Source organism: Emydura macquarii, unplaced genomic scaffold, assembly GCF_026122565.2.
Source record: "Emydura macquarii macquarii isolate MOO-44397 ecotype Brisbane River unplaced genomic scaffold, CSIRO-AGI_Emac_v2 contig_691, whole genome shotgun sequence".
Classification (NCBI taxonomy): Eukaryota; Metazoa; Chordata; order Testudines; family Chelidae; genus Emydura; species Emydura macquarii.
In genome coordinates, this window is record NW_027130828.1 from 14,721,888 (window position 1) to 14,741,687 (window position 19,800).

The 19,800-nt window shown below is 49.5% G+C and overlaps 1 protein-coding gene across 2 annotated transcripts in view; it reads left to right on the top strand.

Moving 5' to 3' along the window:
• ASTN2 (astrotactin 2) overlaps positions 1 to 19,800 on the top strand; it is a 567,068-nt gene that overhangs the window by 143,706 nt on the left and 403,562 nt on the right. The window lies entirely within an intron of this gene.

Consider the following 19,800-nt stretch of genomic DNA (forward strand, 5'->3'; position numbering starts at 1 on the left):
TGCAGCATGGTCTGATGCATGGCTTTGCTGGGCTAGAGGACGTCTAGCTGTAATTCTGTGCGCGTGCAGCACAGTTGGTGCCGGCAATGGTGGAAGCTGCAATGTAGACTTGTGGGTCTTTGTTGTTGTCCTGGATTATACAACATGATGGTTGACAACCCTATATGCCTGAGTCCCATCTACACTGGGCTTCTGCTATGCCTCTCACTTAGACTGGGAGCTCTTTGGGGCAGGGACCATCTTTCTGTTCTCTGTTTGCACAGCACCTACCATGTTGGGGTCTTGGTCCATGACTGGGGTTTGCACAAATAATAAATAGCAGTAATACCTCTGCAGCTGTGCGGATGGTGAATTACGGCGGCAAGGTGTGATGGTATAGACACGTCTGTTAAGACTGCAGCTTGACGGACAGACAGAGTAGGACCGCAAGACAGGTGACCTTCCCACCTCAATTGGGTGTTAGCAGAGAGGCATTAATTAGACCAGGTTGTATTCTTCATGTGCCAAAGGCGTAACCCCATTCTACAGCAAAGTGATTATCAGACCAAATGCATTGCTCCAGTGTGGCTAGGCGAACCTCTTGTGTCCTGATGGTCCATGGGAACTTGTACCATAAGGCTGCATGGTCCAATAGCAGCAAAACAGGCTGGGACGCCTGCCCTCCACATCAGTTTGTTCTCCGAGCAGCCAAGCAAACAATCCCACCGTTGCCCACAACAAAAAGCCATCAAAGCTAGCTTAGGAGACTCGCACGCAAAAAAATCCCTGCATCAGATTAGAAATGGTAATTCAGAAATATCCCGTGTGGATAAAACCGACAGACTTTAATGCAGGTGAAACCAATAGGACACTACAGAATTGAGAGGATTGGAGCCTTTCCATACCAGCAGCTTTTCTTTTTTAAACCATCCTATAGAAATCCAGCACAGGGATAGAATTTTGTATTAAAATCTGAAGGATGGTTTAAAATACACCTCAAAATCTATCTATCTACCTGGGTTCCTACATGGCACTGCGGTATCTAGCTGAGACACTTATCTGGTTCTTATTACTGCATTATCTCCGCAGCTCACAATCTTTAATACATTTATCCTCACAGCGCACATGGGAGGCAGAACAGCGCTGTTATCCTCATGGCACAGATGGGGAACTGAGGCACAGAGAGACTAGGGGCCTAGGCCCTAAAACTCATTGATTTCAGTGGGCGTTTGGCATCTAGATGCTTTTGAAAATCCCACCAACTGCCTAAATACCTTTTAAAATCTGGCCCTAGGTGACTTGCCAAAGGTCACTCAGAAAGTCTGTGTCAGAGCCAAGGTCTGCATTCACTGGCCAGCACCCTAACCACTGGGCCTTCCTGTCTCTCTCCGGGTCTCCTAAAATTACGCCATGTGCTGGTTTATATCTCTGTACTGCCCCTTCTCTTCCTTTGAGTCAGCAGGACCTGGCTTGTGTGTGTGTGTGTGTGTGTGTGTGTGTGTGTGTGTGCTGGTGGTGGTCTGGGCAGCGTAGGATGCAGTCAGTCTTGCATCTCACTGAAAGCACTGAGGTCCGCAGTTGTTTTGATCTCTTGGGGATGCACGTGCCAAGACAGCTGTGCACAGGCAAGAATCTCTGCTGAGGCTGATGGCATGTAGATGTCGTGGGAGGCCAAAATAGTGCCAAGGTGAAGCAGTTTCTCAGGTGTTGTAACTTGGGCTGATCCCATGGAGAGCACTGAAGATGAGAGCTTCCCCCTCCCCCCCCTTGAATTTGACCCAGTATTCAATGGGGAGCCAGAACATAGAGTGGGGTGCTGGGGCAATATATTCTCATCAGCCGGCGTTACAGCTCTTTTAAGGTGCCTCGTTTTGTACAGCGCATAGGTACAGAGAATGCAATAACCAAGCCTGACGGGCACCAGTGTGCGGACTGCTGTGGCTAAGTCTGAAATGGATAGGATGGGGCCCAGTCTTTTCGTCTTCCATCAATTAAAAGTCGGAGCTAGCTATTGGGGGTATCTAGAAGCCATGAGGAGTCCAGGTGAGCACAAGATTTAACACAGCCATAGTGATCTCTAGGCATGCTTTCCCCATGCAGGTTGAGAATAGTTACCTTCTATTAAGTTCTGTGACTTTTCCCTGGGGAGAGGATGAGACAGAGAATGAACTATGCCTGTCAGATGTTAGTGATGTCACTTAATACCACGGGAAGGCGCTCAGATGCTACAGTCATCGGGGAAGTGTAAGAATAGATACAGAATAAAACAAACTGACTCTGTAGTTCTTCCCTTAACCTAAGATAAAGTTCACTTTGCCAGACCATGTGTGTCTGGAGGAAACGAACTTGGGAAGATGGAGTCCAGCATGACTGCTTTGCTCCCGCGCTGTCACTGTTAGGTGTGGGCTTCCTAGGCAGTTATTTGAATGCAGACCCGATAAACTGCACATTTGGTGGATTTGTTTCTCCTGAAGAGGAAGGAAAGCGCTTTCCCCAGAGTGCTCCGGCTAATGCACATTTGATTGCCTGCATTTTTAAAGCCTGTCTCTCCGAAACAGTAACACCCACCTCTGCTTATTGAAGTGTCATTAGAAAACATTTGATATCATTAACCTGCAACACACAGGAAAATGCATCCAAATAAACAAAAGCAAAGTGCATTCGTTCTACCTGCTGAGTGACTAGATAGTTCGGGGAGGTGTAGAGAGCAAGGATGCCTGCACGAGTCCCCCCCTCAAAATGAGAGAGAATAGCTTTTTCCTTTCTAGAGCTCTCTGTCTCCAAGATAGCGGAGTAGTTGGCTGACTCTGATTCAGCGTATAAAAGCTTGCAAAATCCATGCCTTTTAATACTATAGGGAGCTCAGTTTGCAAACAAGCACTTAAGGAGGCAATGGCTGGGAGTCAGGACTCCTGATTTCTAGTTCTGTTATTGACTTAACCTATGACCGTTGGCAAAATCATTGAGGGCCGGCAGTTCAGGGATGCTGAGTCATCAAAGTCAAAGGGAGCCGGGGGTGCTCAGCAGGCCCCTAGACCCTCTGGGTATGTGTACGCTGTAAAAAACCAACAACAAAAAACCCACGGCAGCCAGTCTCAGAGCCCAGGTCAATTAGCTCAGGCTCATGCGGTTTGGGCTACGGGACTAAAAAGAGCAGTGCAGGTGTTTGGACGTGGGCTGGAGTCCAGGCTCTGAAACCCGGCGGGGGGGAAGGGTCTTGGAGCCCAGGCTGCAGCCCAACCCTGACTGTCTACACTGCTCTTTTTAGCCCCGCAGCGCAAGCCCTGCAAGCCCAAGTGAACCGATCCGGGTCCGAGTCTCTGTACCGTGGGTCCCTTTTTTGCAATGTAGACGTATCCTCTGCATCTTCATTTTTCTCAGGAGTGTTTGAGGCTTAATTAATCCAGTGCGTGAAATACTTTTCACTCTGTGATCTCAAAGCATTATTAGCACTGTTGTGCTCAAATGAGCATGTAGATACCCTGGTGCCCACGTACGGCACCTAAGTGCTGATCTTAGCAGACCCTTTAACCACCCTCTGTTGAACGCACATGCCAGATGTAGGGCCTACAGTATTAACAAAACACACCCCCAGGCCTTCGCTTTGTGACAGAATCTTTGTGTACCGTGCCTGAATTTGCTCTTAAAAAAAAAAAAAAAAACAACTTTTCTTTGTTTTTCCTTTGTATAAATTATTTAGTGTCGTATGGGTTGGGTAAGACAGATATAACTGAATTTTCAATATTCTTCAGAGCATAACAGTAAACAAGATCTAGGGCAGAATATTAAACTCCACCAGGGTTTCAAGGATTGGTGATAAAATACATTTTACGTTGGCTGGTACATTTCCTTTCTGCATGGCTTCTAATAGCCGGTCTGCATTGCCAAACGTGCCTGCCGACATCTATTAGCCTTGGGTTGCAAATGTTGCCAACTCTTCAGTTTTAATTAAGACACTTTTTTTGTTTAAATTACCCTTCTCCATATCTTGCTCTGTGAAGCGGCCTTAAACTGCAAGAGCAGAGCTGCAAGGAATCCAAAACTAAGAGGAGGAGGGGGAACCACCCTCAGAAATGATGTCACTTTTCAAGGACTTTGAACAGAAGTATCTGTGGATTTGGAGTGACCCTGTGATCTAGCGGTTTTGAAAATGACCTAAGACAAGGCAGATGAGGGAGAAATCGGGCAGATAGTCAGAGCAGTGTGTTGAACCGCATGGCTAAAGCCTCTTCAGTCGCTTTGAAATCGAGTGAGTGCCCCAAGAGTTGGTTGTCAGGGTATCGCTGAACCAGCCCTGTCCTGTGCTCCTGGCTCCCCTCAACTGCCCACTGATGCAACTGGCCTTTCAAACTCTCCGGTGAGGTAAGATTTGGCCCACCGTCAGCACCATTTAATTTTAGTCTCATTAACTGAAGTGGGAGTGGCTGGAGCTCAGAACCTCTGAAAACCAGGCAATAGATGCCCTTAGCAGGGGATCTTCATGTGAAAGTGGTCTGCTGCTTTCCTATCACAGCCCCCCATAACCCATGCCAGTAAGATGTTTAGCTCACCCGACCCCACTGTCGCATTCATCTTTTCTTTCTAAACAACCTACCATATGTACAAGGCACTCCTGGTCTCAGCCAAAATGCCTGGCACCTGGATTGCCAAGGGAAATTTCTGGTGCGTTAGGCCCAGAACCTCTGAATTATTTAGGCACCTAACTCCCACTGATTTCAAGGACCTAGGCCTTAGCATATAAAATCTGCTGCCTTTTCCCTGTTCTGCCTTTCCTGTATCACCTCTCTACCCATCAGCCTGGTCGCAGGCAGACAGGACTGAAGCTGGAGAGATGCTATCCTGGCTTTCCAGTGGGTAGTTTAGCACCCAAGGAAGATGGTGCTTGGAGTTTTCCCAATGCCACTCTGTAACAATACATCTGCTGGGACTTGTCACCAGACTGCAGACGGTAACATGACTAAAGCTGCCATAAAAGACTCTTTCAAGTGTCATTCCCCGGCATTAATTGCCATGGACGGTGAATCAGACGTCCCCGTTCTGCCCCAGCCTGTGCTATTGCTTTTGCTTTCTCACACGTGGCCTGGCACTTCACGGGTGTTGCCGGCATCAGTGCAAAGTGATTGACTGGGAGCTAAGCGGTTTGATGAATGCTGAGCGCCTGTGAGCTCAGATCCACCAGTGTGCTGCCTTCGATCCAGCAGGGCCTTGTAGCAGCGCAGTGATGGAAGCTGCCCAGTCCTTAGCAATCCACACACACCACCCCGAGCCGCCACAAGCTGTTCAGATCAATGGCGTTTTTCCTGAGGAGTGACGTTTTTCTTCCTGCATGGAGCTTTGTGTTTGTTTGATTAGGGGGAGGGGACACGCTTACCCTTCTCGATGAGGATTCATGCAACATCCAACCCAATGGAAAAGCCTCGGCCAGGCTTGGGATCTCATTTAGAAGAAATGCCTATTTCACAAGCCATAGGGGGGTGCAGCATAGGAGCCATAGGGCCAATTCCCCGTGAAGTGCCTGGCGAGTGCATTGCAGCTGAGAGAGCAGAAAACCAGCCCCCTCTCGTGCTGCCTGCACTGCTGAAGTTGGAACCAGTGCAGACACACTCAGGAGTGAGGCGTGGAGGGACAGTTGGCAAGAAGCATATCTGAGCGATAAAGTTAATGAAATTACAGGTTCTGACCTGATATGGGGCTCTGCTGTGGCTAGATAAACAGCAGGGGAAAGATGAGATATTTATTTTTCCCAGGCAGCAGACTTTAATCTGGACACATCATACACTTCTATTAACATGATAACTGGCATGCAACAACATTTTTTTTTTTTACTTAAAATACCCCCAAGCCTCACAACCCCACTGGAAACCTACAGTAAACTAAATTAGAGTTGCAATAGGAATAGAAGTGACCTGGTGACATGCAGAGAACCCAGATGAATTTAGACAGAAGAAAATCCTGCATATATTGTGCATGGGAGAGAAATAGGAACAAGGTTTATTTTTTAAACAAGGGCATCTGTTGGGAGATCTTATTCACCAAGTAGATCACTTTTGGATAATGGTGGGATGGGGTCTGACTCAGGGGAGATTGTGTGGTGGTGGGATGGGGTCTTTTCTGCATTCAACAGGATAGCAGGTTTGGACAATTTCTGTTGTGTCTTGCATTGTCAGTGTCTGAGGTTTGGGGGTGCGTCTCTGGGTAGTGTGCTTGCTTTAGGGGTTTGGTGTGATTAGGCAGCGGTGCATTTTGAGCAGTAGTTATTTGTATTCCCCTGTAAATTGGGATCATATTAAAATTGTGCCTTTCACATTGTTTCTTCCCCACCCACCCCATTGCTTGTTCTTTCAATTCTTTATCCCCATTTTACATATGGGGAAACTGAGGCACAGAAAGGAGAGGTGACTTGTGCCAGGTCAGCCGACAGACCAGCGACCAAGATGAGAATAGAATCCAGGCCTCCAGAATCCCAGTCCAGTGCACAGTCCACTAGGATATAAGTTGTAGGGCAAATCTCATGCTCAGGGGTGCTATGGGGCATGATCCCAGCGGTATGCAACACTGGGATGCCAAAGACTCGGGAGCTCTGCAGGGAGAGGCTGGGGAGCTGTGGGATAGAAACAACGTTTCTCGTTGTGCAGTCTGTTTCCAGCTTGGATCTGCGCAGGGAGCAGGAGTGCACAAATGAATCGTAACGGGGAGGCAAAATGTTAATCAGAGGCATTTTGATTCTAAAAAAACCACTGGTTCCAATTTTTGCTTGGATGAATGGGTCCGTGGCCATCTGGCTAAGAGGGAGCATAGCATCAATTTGCTATCTGACGTATCTTGGGACTCTCCCCTACTCTAGCAGTTACCTAAAAGGTTCATGACCCGATTCCTATTTGACCAGACTTACTCTGGATCCAAGTCCTGCAAACTTCTCCTGTATTTTATAAACACCATTTAAAGACCGTCAAACTATCCACATGGATGGTAATTAGAATATTCTAAACAACCCTTTGATTCCTGTTGAAAACGTCCCATTGCAAATTTCAGCCTAGGAAAAAAACCCGGCCTCTCCGGGATAAGAACTAGGCCCAGTTCATCAAAGCATTAAAGCACCTGCTTAACTCCCTCTCTAATCAGCAAAGCATTTATGTGCTTCACCCAAGTCAGTTGGAGTTAAGCATGTGCTTAAGTGTCTTTCTGAGTAGGGATGGTCTGTTGAATTAGGGGCCTTGATCGCAAGGGTTATAATGATGTGCCATCAGGTCCTTTAATGGTGTAGCAGCCCCCACTGTGGCTTAATGTTTGGGTTTTTGTTTGGTTGGTTTTTGGGCGGGTGGTGGTTGTTTTTGTTTTAACTGGCTAAAGAGAACTTTTGCTTGCCAGATACATCAACTAATTAATTAATACATCAGTCGCCTCCCTGGCTTGAGTGGACAGCGCCGTGCTGGGGCTTGAGGTTTCTTCTGATCACCCCCTTTTGTGAACTTGATTGCCTCGGTCTCCAGTGTGGGTTGCCCTGGGGACTTGGGGCACAGCATGTGTGTGTTTTATTCTGGAGCGGGGTCTGAGTGCAACAAGCAGAACAAATGGAATTGGGGAAAAACAGGCTTTTTTTCCCCCCTTTACAAGCCAAGCAGGAGGAGAGGCGTCTAAACAGAAATGAGGCGTGCAGCGAGGAGGTGGGGAGAAGGTGTGAGGGTCCTGCGGGCTATTAACTCTGCAGGGTGGCATTGGCTCCCTTCTCCCAGAAATCCTTTAATGGTGGGGAAACGGGAGCAGGCCGGGGGAACGGGGACATTGACATCCTCCCTGAGAGCCTGGAGCAGGTGGCTCGATGTCACAGCCAGGAGAGAGCCGTTCGGGTGGAGGTGGAAGCAGGGAAGAGAGGTGAGTGTCACCCTGGTGGAAATGCAGCAGGCTGCCCAAGAGCCGGTCATACCGCGCCAGAGGCTGCCTACGGCCTGGCTCTTTTGGGGACAGAGGGAGAAAGCGGCAGTGGGTGGTGGGTGCGCTGGCGGCAGAACGTGCTCATGGGGATGGGGGCTTGCTAGTGGGGAAAGGAAGGATGCCCGCGGGCAGGGAGATAAGGGAAGGCTCTGCTCATTTGACTTATTAAAGCAGCATCTGCGTAACTAGGGAACATTGCTGTGCCTACCTCCTCCTTTAATTCGTCGTGTTGTGGGGAGGGGGAATGGAGGATGAGAGGCCAACAGTCTCCGGGACAGTCTCTGCCTTTCCCCACCACGTTGCCTGAGCCCTGCTCTGAGCTTGGCGGTGAAGGTGTTTAGAGCCTGGCCTGCATTGGAGTCCTGCTGGGATCCCGGTGAGACAGAGCAACAGCCAGGAGCTCTGCGGAAAAAATTGGGGTGAACACATCCTTCCGGTGGCCTGTTCGTCTCGCAGCTCCCAGCAAAGGGGGGCCTGGTGAGCAGCTCCTGGCAGGCTGGTGGTACGCTTGGTTCCTTCTGAGCCGGCTTTGCAGGTGTGTCCCTCAGGCAGATCTGTGTCATGCTGGTGTGTGGCGAATGACTTCATTAAGGCTGGAGCAGCTCTGCACAGCCCAGCTGGGCCTTGCCGTCTCCCTCAGCAGATGCTGTTGTGAAAACGCTCAGAGCTTGGGTTTCCTGGAGTGTGTTTTCCCCCCACCCTGCTTCTCTACCTTGTACCGTTTGGTGATTGTTCCTATTTGACACTGAGAGTGAGGAGGGGAGACGCACCTGGAAGCTGGGCTTCTGATTACGCTGATCTCTTGGAGGTCAGGGAAGGGTAAAGGACCTTTGTAATGCTGTTCTGCCTGGAAGGAGAACACTGGCCAGGACAACCCACACCCAGCCCCGGAGCAGCAATTCAAGCACCCTTTGCTCCAGCAGTTTAAAGTAAGAGTTAATCCTTTGCCTCAATTACAGACCAGCCTTCCCATTGGCTATTTTCATTAGCAGTGGGCCTAGCTATTCTTTGCTGGCTTTTCCCAGGCAGGAGGGCAGAGCTCCGTTTCACTAGTCGTGGTAATGTTTTTCTCATATTTTCCAGGGTTTCTTGAGCATCAAGATAACTGCGTTCTTCCTAGGGTTGCATTGGCATAACTATATCAATTAAAAACATCAGACCCCTAACTGATGTAGTAACACTCATGTAGATCAGGCCTAAGCCTGATTCCAAGGGATCTGAGTGTCCACACACCAGGATGCACTGGGTTAGCTAAATTGGTATTAGTTCTATCAGGACAGCTTTATAAGCAGGTTAGTTTTTAAAGTGCTTGCAGGTTCCCACAGGGTGTCAGCGGCAGACATCCTTACAAAACCCAAAAGCATTGTCTCTCTTGATTTCAGGTCTCCTAATAAATTAAAATCTCCAGCCTTTCTATGGCGCTTGTAAGTTCTTTGTGCCAGGAATTGTTGTTTACTGTAAGGTGACTGTAGCTCCTCGCACAATGGGGCGCTGACCCGGTGGTACCTTTAGGTGTTACTGCAGGGTAAATGATTCAGAGTAACTGTGCTTTGCAAATCAGCCACGCGCATCCGGGCTGGTCTGGTATCACATTGACATGATGGGTATGTCTGCCTTTGAGTGGGCGGGTGATTCCCAGCTGGAGGAGACATACCTGCGCTAGCTCTGATCGAGCTCGCATGCTAAAAGTAGAGTGTAGCTGCGGTGGGACAGGACCTGCGAGGGGTTAGCCGCCCTGAGTACATACTTGCTCCTTGCACTGCTCCGGCGAGCGGACTAGCATGTTCAGAACGGCGGTGGCGCTTCTCCTGCCGACATAATGCTGTCCACACCGGTGCTTAAGTTGGTGTAACTTGCATCGCTCAGTGGGGCAGCTTTGCCACACCCCTGAGCAACCTAAGTCATACTGTAGTAAGTACTAGAGTGTACAAGGCCACCCTAAACGACAGTCACAGGGTAGGGGCAGCCTCATGAATGGAGTCCGAAGAAAAGGTTCCATGTGTAAACTGAAGCTGCATACCCTTTTTGCCAATGGAATCAGATGCTCTTTTTATTGGAGGTCTGTGGGAGGTCATGGCAGACCCTGGGTGCTGGTTTTGAAGCCCTGGTGGTTTCATATGTGTGCAATAACAATGAATTCCCTAGGTGTCTGAAATGCTTTTCATCCAGGCAAAATCACAAGCAAGTGGATGATAAGTTGTGAATTTTTGGCTATCCAAGGAAAACAAGCTGTCAGGAACTATATAAATATAAATCCCAGGCTGGCATTGTTTATCACTTTGTACAGAACTATGAATCTTTGATAAAGCATTTAAGTTATTTATGGCCATGGCCCTGCTGCTAGCTGGGTTGTAGGTGGATTGTTGACCAGGATTGGCTTAGAGATGTTCTTTTCCTAATGCAAAGAATGGCAGCTGTTTATTCCCGCAGGATGCTCTCTGTCCCCCTTCGAGTATGGCTATGCGGCATCTGGGAGTGAGCCATACGGCCTGGGTCCATAGACTTGTGTTGGAGGGCCTCACGCTAGCATGCTAAAAATAGCTTTGTAGACATTGTCTCTTGGGGAGGAGATCAGGCGCTCCTGCCTGGCGGATGGGCAGAGATGGATCTTTATTGCTTTCTAAGTGCGTCTCTTAGGGGGTCAGGTCTCCATGAACTCTTAACCACTCTCTGATCTGCCCCATGCTTAAGAAACAGTCCTGCAAGAAAGTCTTTCTTAGGGGGAAGGTTATGGTGAAGAGAGTAGCAAGGCCGGTTCCAGCAGTAGCTGCTCTGCTCCCTTTCCATATCCTCCTCCTGTCAGTCAGGTTTCACTTGGGTGTAGCTCTGGGATGATGTCAGTCTTGTCATTTAACGCGTTGGGATGATGGATGGAGGACAAGCGCCTGCGTTGATGATGTTAGATCTATCGGCAGCTTTTGATGCCATTTATCATGAGGCAGTGACCTACGGGAAGGACCTGGCGGGGTGGAGAGCATTGCCGAAGCATGATTCCCTTCACTCCTTAGAGAGGGGTACCAGGGAGTCATGATGGGCAGTGACTCAGCCCCAGAAGGTACCCCGGGTTCTGTTCTGGTGCCCCTTTTGCTCTGTATATTTTCTGGCAGTAAAGGAGGTCGTAAGGCATCACGGGGTGCAGCGTAGCTGACGCTGCTTAGATCTGGTTTCTCCTGGTAAACCTGGAGAGAGAGCGCTTCCTTCCTCTCCCAGTAGCATCTGGCTGAGAAAGGGATCTCGATGAAAGCTGGTAAGATTTGGCTCAGGGCTGTACTGAAAACTTAGATCGGCATAGCTATGTGGCTCAGGGATATGACAAATCCACATCCCTGAAGGACACAGCTGTGCCTACCTAAGCCCTGGTGTAGACAGTGCTACGTTAATGGAAGAATTCTTCTGTTGACATAGCTACTGCCTCTTGGGGAGGAGAACCCCCCCATTGCTCTAGTGAGCGTCTATAGTAGCTGCAGCAGTTTAAGTGTAGACACAGCCTCAGTCTGGTTACTCCAACCTGCTGTTTGTTGGCAGGGGGAAGCAGCTTGAGGAATTGCCAGGGTCTGTGACATCACTTTGAGTGTGTGTAATCACAGTCTGTTGAGACCGTGTCTAATCTTGGCTTCTTCTGGGTTCCCAGGTTGCAGCAGTAGGCAGAAATGTTTTAACTGGCCAGGAGAGTGTACTTTCTGCAGAGACAGGGACCTCACAATGGCTCTCTGCAGCTTGTCACTTCCATGCTGGAATCCTATAACATACCTTTACAGTCAGCTCCCCTCATACACTGCTCTGATCCGTAGGCTAGTGCAGAATAAATTTCCCTGCTTTTTATATACACTATAGGAGGGATAAATGCACTACGCCTGTTCCACATATTCTTACAACCACTTGTCTGCATCTGATAAAGTTAGAAACACAAAAGACTTCTTGTTCCATCTGCCTGCCACCACAGGATTGTTCCCCATTGTACGTTTTGCTCATGTTTCCCCAGTGTGGGAACATCCAGAACAATTTGAGCAATTTGGCTTCCACCACTTCCTTTGGGCGGGTGTTCTTCCACTGTGGGAGCCGAATAGATCTCAGCATCAAGGGAAGATTTCTCCTGACATTCAGCTTCATTTTTTCAGGCTTTAATTTTGAAGGTGCAGACCAACTTGCACTCTAGGAGGAATATGGGATCCAGGCATCCCCTAAGCAAGACTTCTTATCCTACACAAGTCATCTCTCCTTAGGTCACCAAGCTACCTATTTCCTATACTCAATCTTCCTCCCACTGTAATAAAGGCAAGCTAACCCTATGGGCTCCCTGGCTCCCAGGTCTTACTGCAATACAAACAGACATACTTGGCGTTGAATGTCTCTGTGTTAATGTCATTCCTTTCTGACACACAGACTGGCTTGAAGTCATCCATTCTCAGCTTCCCCCTCAACGTGTGGAACGGGCTTCCACAGGGTAGGTGAACAGAGGGCAATGGACCCTAAAGAGAGGAGGGGAGGGGATCTCAGGGAGGGCAAGTCCAGCAGCATCACAGAGGGCCTTTACACCAGACTTAGGACTGACTCAAAGGGGAGAAGTCTGCCTACTGGATCCCCATCTCAGCACTGTCCAAGGACAGCAGGCAGGACTGCTTTGGAAAGGCATCATGCCATCCGTCCATGACTTCCAGCAGCTGCGTGGAGGGAGGTAGCTGACAATGAGACTTCACTCCAGATTAGGGGCCCCCACGTATATTAAAGACGATACCACCCGAGGTCTGGAGAAGCTGTTTCCCTGGATCTAGAGAGGTTCTTTCCATCAGGTTGCAGGCTCTGGTATCTCCTGCCCAACCCTCTCCCCAGCCAGCACTGGTCAGTGCGAAGTGAATATTCCCTCCCTCACCTCACGTGGATGCTAAACGTCTCTAGTGCTGGCCACCTCCTCGAGGGTCAAGAGCAGGTTCTGCAGGGGCGAGGTGCGATGTTTGTCCCTCTAGCCCTGGCTCACTGTCTCCACAAGACCTGGGTGCCCTCCTTCCCCCGGGGTGGGGCTCTGCCCCGTGTGCGTTTCATGAAGATCTCGTCTCCGTTTCAAGCGCTGTCATTAATAACCTTCTCCAGCGTTAGCTGGCTGCCCAGGAGGGGTGGGGCGAAGTCAGCCCCTCTGTTCCTGCTTGGAGATTATTGATCTCTCTCCCCAAGCCACGGAACATTAGGCTGGGATTTCGCTGCCTGCCCATTAGCACCAAACAGGGAAGCTTCCTCCGGAGTGTTTTTATTTAACTTTTCAATTATTTCATAACTTGAGGCGCGCTGGCTGCTGCTGAGGGAAGGCGCCGTTGGCCTTCCCGGCTCTCTGCTCCTACTCCCTGGCTGCGCATGCTAAAAGGCTAGGGGTGCTCTTAAAAAAACAAAACAAAACTTGTGTGGGCTTCCTCATGGCCATGCCAGCAAAGGGGACCGATTCCATGAGCTTCCTCGTGGTAGTGCCCTCTCCGCGCTTGCAAGCATGCCAGCGAAGGAGTGAGCTTCCTCGCCGTGGTGCCAGTGGCGGGAGGGACGGGCAGGGTGAGAGAGTAACCCGGTGGGTGCTGGTGGGGGAGGGCAAGGGAGTTTCCTCGTCACAGGGCCCTGGGTGGGGGAGTTTCCTCACTGGAGAAACTGGGCAAAGGAGCATCCCAGACCAGGGATACAGCGGCATCTCCCAGGGAGACCTGGCCTGCATCATGGCCAAAGAAGCTACTTGACTGCTTACTTTCTGTGGTGTTTGCATGGCAAAGGTTTTTTGGGGGGGAGGGCAACAGCTCTCAAGTGTTTGATCTTTCACGGTGTGTTAATAATTATATAGTATTATCTTAATTACCACAATGAGAGCAGGGAGGGAGGGGGAAGGAATGCACTGAAAGTGCGGGCGGTGGAAAACTAATGGCAGTCGCTGATCGGTGGGGCCGTGATTGGGGCCGTAATTGCAAATGGTGCTATTCAGACAATACTTATTCATTCCAGACAATGAAAGAAGAAAGGGGGAAAATGGAAGCGTTTTGTAATTACCCAATTCCAGACTAAATTAACATTCCGTGGCATTTTCCAGTAAATGGTTAGTTTGCACACATGAGTGGAGGCAATTAGCTGAGCGCCGTGACTGCAGAGAGGATGGAAAAGGGTCAGGGCACATGGCAGCCGGGGGAGGGGTGGCTCTTCAGTCTTTCCTTCAACACTCTCCTGGCGGCTGCTATCTTCCTCCCTCCTTCCCCCCCCCCACCCACATACACACCCCGCAATAGCCTGGACAATGGCCTCTTGTGGTCCCCTGTGGCTGGGTCGCCTGGAGTCCTGGGACAGGCTTGGCAGTAAGATTGGCAGCTGACGTGAAACCAGCTTCTGATCATTGCTGCCTGCCCCAGCTGGCCTGTGGAGAGGAGGAGGATGGTTCGTGTGGGGGCAGAAATATGGAAGGGATAAAATAGGTGAGGAGAACTGGGGAGCGAGGCTCTGCCATCCAGAACCAAACCCTCCCGGCGGGGCTCATGAAGCCAGGTTTTCGTCTGTGGGTGGCCCGGCTCCGGTATTCGGCATTGGGTCCTCTGGACCAAGCCTGGCTTAGCAGGGCTACTGCTCCCCAAATCAGACTGTGGCCATCAGAGCTGAGCTGCCCTGGTTTAGAGTCAGAGGAATCAGAGGTCGTCCCTTTGCGCTCAGCTGAAACTGCTGGGGAAAGAGATGAGATATAAGGGTTTGCACTGACTTCAGTTAAATGTTGGTTTTGCACCTGGTGTCTGTTGGTGTAGCTGTAATTTAGGTACAAGCTAAACCCCGATCAGGCAAGCTCAAACCCACGTCAGGGGATGTCTGCAGTGGAGCAGGAAGGTGTAATTTCCATCGTGAGTAGACACCCGCACTAACTGGGACTGAGTTAGCGCACTAAAAATACAGGTGTAGCCACAGCGGCCCCAATATGGATCTAGGGTCTGAGATGAGTCTGTGCTCAGGACGGCTAGCCCATCCCTGCTCTGCTACGGCAGCCATACGTCTATTTCTAGCATGCTATCTTGATCAGAGCTAGCACTGCTCAGGCTGGGATCTACACCTAACAGCTTCAGTGCAGATTGTCCCCTCTGTGTGTCCACCTGGAAGCTTGCACCGAGCCCATTAAACCCGTCTCAATGGGCGTTTCAACCCAGCCTGCAGCACCTAGGAACCGGGCACGGGTGCTTTGAAAATCCCACACAAGGAATTTGCCTGCAGCCAAAGCCCAATTCAGAAAACTCTCTGGACCTGGCCTGTGCTTCAGCTCCTAACAGTGGGTGTTGAAGGGCTGCCTGCTCCTGCCCAAGCGTCTGAACATATTGGCCCAGATGTGAAAAAAACATCAGGCCCCTGTCTGCCTTGCATTCGTCTTCTGCAGCATTCAGAAGTTGCATCCATCTCTGTCAAAGGCACTTGTCTGCCTACCTGCCCCCCCGAAGTATTTGAGCATCTCACAATCTTCTTATCCCTGTGGGGCAGGGCCCTGCTGTGACACCTTTTGTACAGAAGGGGGGGGCAGAAAGTCCAAGTGACTTGGCCAGAGTCACAGGGGAAGTCTGTTGCAGAGAAGGGACTTGAACCTGCATCTTCCGAATCCCAGGTTAGCGCCCTAACCAGTGGGCTGTGCTTGCTGCTTAAATAAATGACCCTCCTATTTCTGAAGCTTTCCCATCGCTTCAAGCACTGGTGAGGCCTGTTGCGTTATCCCAGCAGGCCGCGGGGGCTCGGTGTTGTGACCGACCGTGGAGCAGTGGACAGGGAATCACAGTGGCTGGAGAGGACAGCCTCACCTAGCAGTGAGGTTTGGGAAGTCCCAAGCAGCTGGTTGCCCAGCAGAGCCCTGGGCCACCCGTATTAGTTGGGTACCCCGCAGAGAGTGAGCACTGCCCAGGTTCTGCTGTGAAGCCTCTTCCCGCCCCCACTGTGCAAATGCCTGGCGCTGCACACCTAGATCCTCTGTAGAGTGCCCAGAGGTGGCCTTCTGGGAGCTCTCATGCACGTGATTGCCCAAAAAACAATGGGTCTGGGATGACTGTCATTTGCCTGGGCTGAGGGGAGACTGCCTTGGCCCCCACCCCACCAGCTTCACCAGTACAGTGCTCAGCACTGCTCTGAAGGGCTGCAAAGCCAGCTGCACACCCCTTTGCACTGCTGCTCCCCCGGCCTCAGAGCTGGGCACTGGGAAAAACACCACTTGAACTGCGTGGTGGGCGGAGTTGGGGCAGAAACAGCCATGCAGGGGCTAGAAGCAAGCTGCTGTCTTCTTCTCGTGCATTGGCTGCAGCCGTGTCCTAGTGCCCTCAGCATTTTGCTGCCCTCAGCCAGTGGGTGGAACCGGCTCAGGGCATCTAAAGAGACCCATGTGTGGGTCACACACCCGGCTTAGCGATCTGCTGAACTGGACAGTGCTTCTCTTTAAAACAAAGAGAGCCAGCCTCATTCCCAGTCATCGATGGCTTAGGCTATGTCCACACTACATCACTTACAGCTGTGCCACTGTGGTGCTTCTGGTGAAGATGCTCTAAGCTGGTGGGAGAGAACTCTTAACTCCTGCCTCTGCGAGAGGCGGTTGCTACGCTGATGGAAGAAACTCTGCCACCAACATAGCACTGCCCACACCAATGCTTAGGTCGCTGTAACTTCCATTGCTCAGGGGTGCAGATTAGTCAGGCCCCTGAAAGAAGTAAGTTACACTGAAGTTGTTTGTAGTGTAGACACAGGCCTGATCTATTCTTACCGGGACATTGGGTAGCAGTCGACAGGAGTTATGTAAGCTACATAGGGTAGCTTGCGTAATTTACGTAGACTTCCTAAATTCTCTTCTGCGCGCCGTCTGCAGCATGCTGCGCCAATAGGAAACATGTACCCTTCGACGCAGTGCTACGCTTTTTTGGGAGGTGGTTTTATTGAATCGACTGATCAGGTCTTCACTTCCGCTCAATCAATCCGGATACATTGATCTGATGGCGGCAAATGTGCTGCCGTCAGTGAAGACGTCCCCAAAGCCTTAGAGTGCCCGATCCATTGGCTTTCTCTCCCCCTACCACTGACTTCCTGTTTGCATTACTTCCTTCCCTAATTTGGGGTGTGTGGGGAAATGTTCTCGCTCAGGCTGCCTGCCCGGAGCTGACAGAAGGGGTTGGATATCAGTCTCTCAGAGCACCTCCCTTCTCACACAGCCATCACCCGCTCAGAGCTTTATTAAAAACCAACTGAGACTTTTTCAGATTTGTGAAAGTACTGAAAAAGCACGATGGTATCACGGTTTTCTTTTCTCCTGCCTGGTACTAGATAAGGGCAGCGTTGGCTCAGAGCCCAGAACAATGAGGGTGGTGGAGAGTGGGGTGGAGAAGCAACCGTCTCATGAATTTATGAAGGAGAAAAGTACATTTGTTCAGCTTCCCACAAAAGAGACAGCATCTTGAATGAAGGGTTTTTTTTCCTCTTCCCCCCACCCCTAAAAGAAATTGACTATGAAAATAAGATAGATAGATAGATAGATATGTTGTAATGAGATGCATCCATTTTCTATTTTAACTCCAAACAAAGTGTGGGAGGTAAATTTAAAAAGAAGAGTTGCAAATGCAATGGAGGGTTTTAAAAGTGATATTGGAACCATGGAGCTATTGTAACAGAATGTGGGGGGGGGGGGGGAATTAATATATAATTTGCATTGAAGAACTTCTCCAGTCTGGATGAATTTGCTCTGTCTCCTTGTTATTTTCAATAAGGCATATAGATAGCCTGGGGGCTGGGAAGGAGTGTTGGGTGTAAAAGAAGAGAGAGGAATACGGACCACGATCGTGCCTTGTTTATAATCTCAACCGATTGGCAGAGCTAAGAAGTCAATGGAAACCATTCCTACTTCGGAAGGCTTTCAGGCTCACATGCATTGCTACAATTAACAGTCAGTTCTGATTGGTTTTGCTTTGGGGGATTTCTTTTCTATGATTGCTTTGCTGCATTGCACATTCAGCAGTATCATTGCCTGCTTTGGAATCTGCCCATCCATGTGTGCAAGGAAGCAATTGAAAGTGGCACTGAAGAATTGTAAGAGACTTTTACCAGAACGTTGCTGAGATTTTTATACTGTCTTGCTGAAGACAGGAGCCAGCTAGAGATGTGCAGTGGTTGGAGAAAGGAGACGGGGGTTGGGGCTCCTGGGTTCTGTTGTTAGCTTTGCCACTGGCGTACTGTGGGACCTTTCCCCTCTGCGCTTCATTTTCCTCTTCTGAAAAATGGGATAATAGAATTTCCTTGAGTGCCCGGAGTGTTATGCGTATTAATTAGTGAATGTTTGTAAGATCTCTCGCTCTTGTTCTTCGCTTGGCAGGGTCACTGCTGCATTTAGAGGAGGGACTTGTGCAAATCAGACCACATTCCGCCTTTCAGGACCTATACGAAACATGGCCGATGCTTCAGAAAGACAACCTCTAATTAATAGAGCTAGTCAGAAATGGAAATTTCTGTCCTGTGGGAAATCCCAACATTTCCAGTTTTGTTTTTGTCCCAGGTCGGGACTGTGACAGTTGCAAGACCAGGTGCCACCTCATGCCAAGACCTCTACGCCTGGCCACCACCGAGTTTAGGCTAGAAATTAGACGAAGGTTTCTAACTCTCAGAAGAGTGAAGTTCTGGAACAGACTTCCAAGGGGAGCAGTGTGGGCAAAAAAAACCCAACTGGCTTTAAGCTGCGTTTGATAAGTTTGTGGAGGGGATGGTATGATAAGACTACCTACAATGGCATAGAGCCAATCTGCTTCTGCTAACAGCAAATATCTACAATGGCCAGTGAGGGGATTCTCGATGGGAAGGGCTCTGAGTTACTACAGCAAATTCTTTCCCAGATGTCTGATTGGTGGGTCTTGCCCACATGCTCAGGGTCTAACTGATTGCCAGATTTAGGGTCAGGAAGGAATTTTCCCTCAGACCAGATCATCAGAGACCCTGGGGGGTTTTCGCCCCTTTTTGCGGCATGTGACATTTGCAGGCATAAACTAGTGTAAATGGTGGATTCTCTGTAACTTGAAGTCTTTAAATCATGATTTCAAGACTTCAGGTGACTCAGCCAGAGGTTGGGGTCTATCACAGGAGTGGGTGGGTGAGGTTCTATGGCCTGCAATGTGCAGCAGGTCAGACTAGATGATCATAATGGTCCCTTCTAGCCTTAAAGTCTATGAGCATCACTGAACATTGATTAAAGCACAGCTGGGAACCAGTGTGGTTTGCCTGTGTTAGTCCTGTTCAAATAGGTATTCAGTGATAAAAATGTGTTTACTGTTTAGACTTTATGAATTGCTACATGCATTAATCTCACTTATAATATCTGTATCTCCTGTTATCAGGTAGTATTTAAGTGTTTGCTCTAAAACTGTAAACCCCCACAGTCAGGAGAGAAGCATTACCAAGTGTGGAAGAATACTTGTTTACCACAGGAGGTGTTATCTCCTGCCCAACAAAAGAAGGCCCATAGACACCAGAAAAACCAGTGTGGGACCTCAGAAGATTCCCCCCCCCCCCCGCGCCCACACACACACGCCCACGAAGAGATATGCAGGTGGATTCATACCATCAGCTTGAACCGTTAAAATCTCTGACAAGAAGGAAATTTAACCTTTTATGCAGCTTGGACTCAGAGGAGCAAAAATTGCTAAGCCTAAGCGAGGGATCCCCAGCTGCTTAGCCTGGGTCAGCCCTAAAGGACACATAGCGTTTGCATATCACAGCAGTTTCTATCATCTTTTGAAACCTAAGACTGTAACTCATTTACTGGGAGTAATCTGAATTTGTTTGTGATTTTTAGTGTAAGGGACCATCTGTCAGAGAGGCACGCTTACCTGGGTGACAAGATAGAACAGAGCACCCAAGGGCACTGTCTGTGACTCCATGTTACGG